This window comes from Penaeus monodon, chromosome 30 (genome assembly GCF_015228065.2).
Source record: "Penaeus monodon isolate SGIC_2016 chromosome 30, NSTDA_Pmon_1, whole genome shotgun sequence".
Taxonomy (NCBI): Eukaryota; Metazoa; Arthropoda; class Malacostraca; order Decapoda; family Penaeidae; genus Penaeus; species Penaeus monodon.
Genome location: NC_051415.1, coordinates 8968845 through 8969164, shown reverse-complemented (window position 1 = coordinate 8969164; position 320 = coordinate 8968845).

Sequence of the window (320 nt, the reverse complement as noted above, 5' to 3'; positions counted from 1 at the left end):
GATATGGTACAGTCATATTACTTGGCAGCGAATCAGAAAGGATATGGAGTTGAGAGGGAAAGGGGGTGAAGGGGGGGGGGGGTACTATTAATAGCCCTCCCCCCTACTATTCGCGTACCTCTCCCCCCTCTTTTAAGGAGGAGTGGGGGGTGGGGGAGCTATTTTTCACTGATACCTTCTTCGACGCCTACGATATATCAGTGTAATCATCTCCCCCCTCCTCCTTTCAGTTCTGTCTCTATCTCTCTTTAGGAAGGTTCCTTTGGTCTGCTGTCTTTTCTTTTCGTTTTGTCTTGAACTACGTATTTCGATTCTGTTCC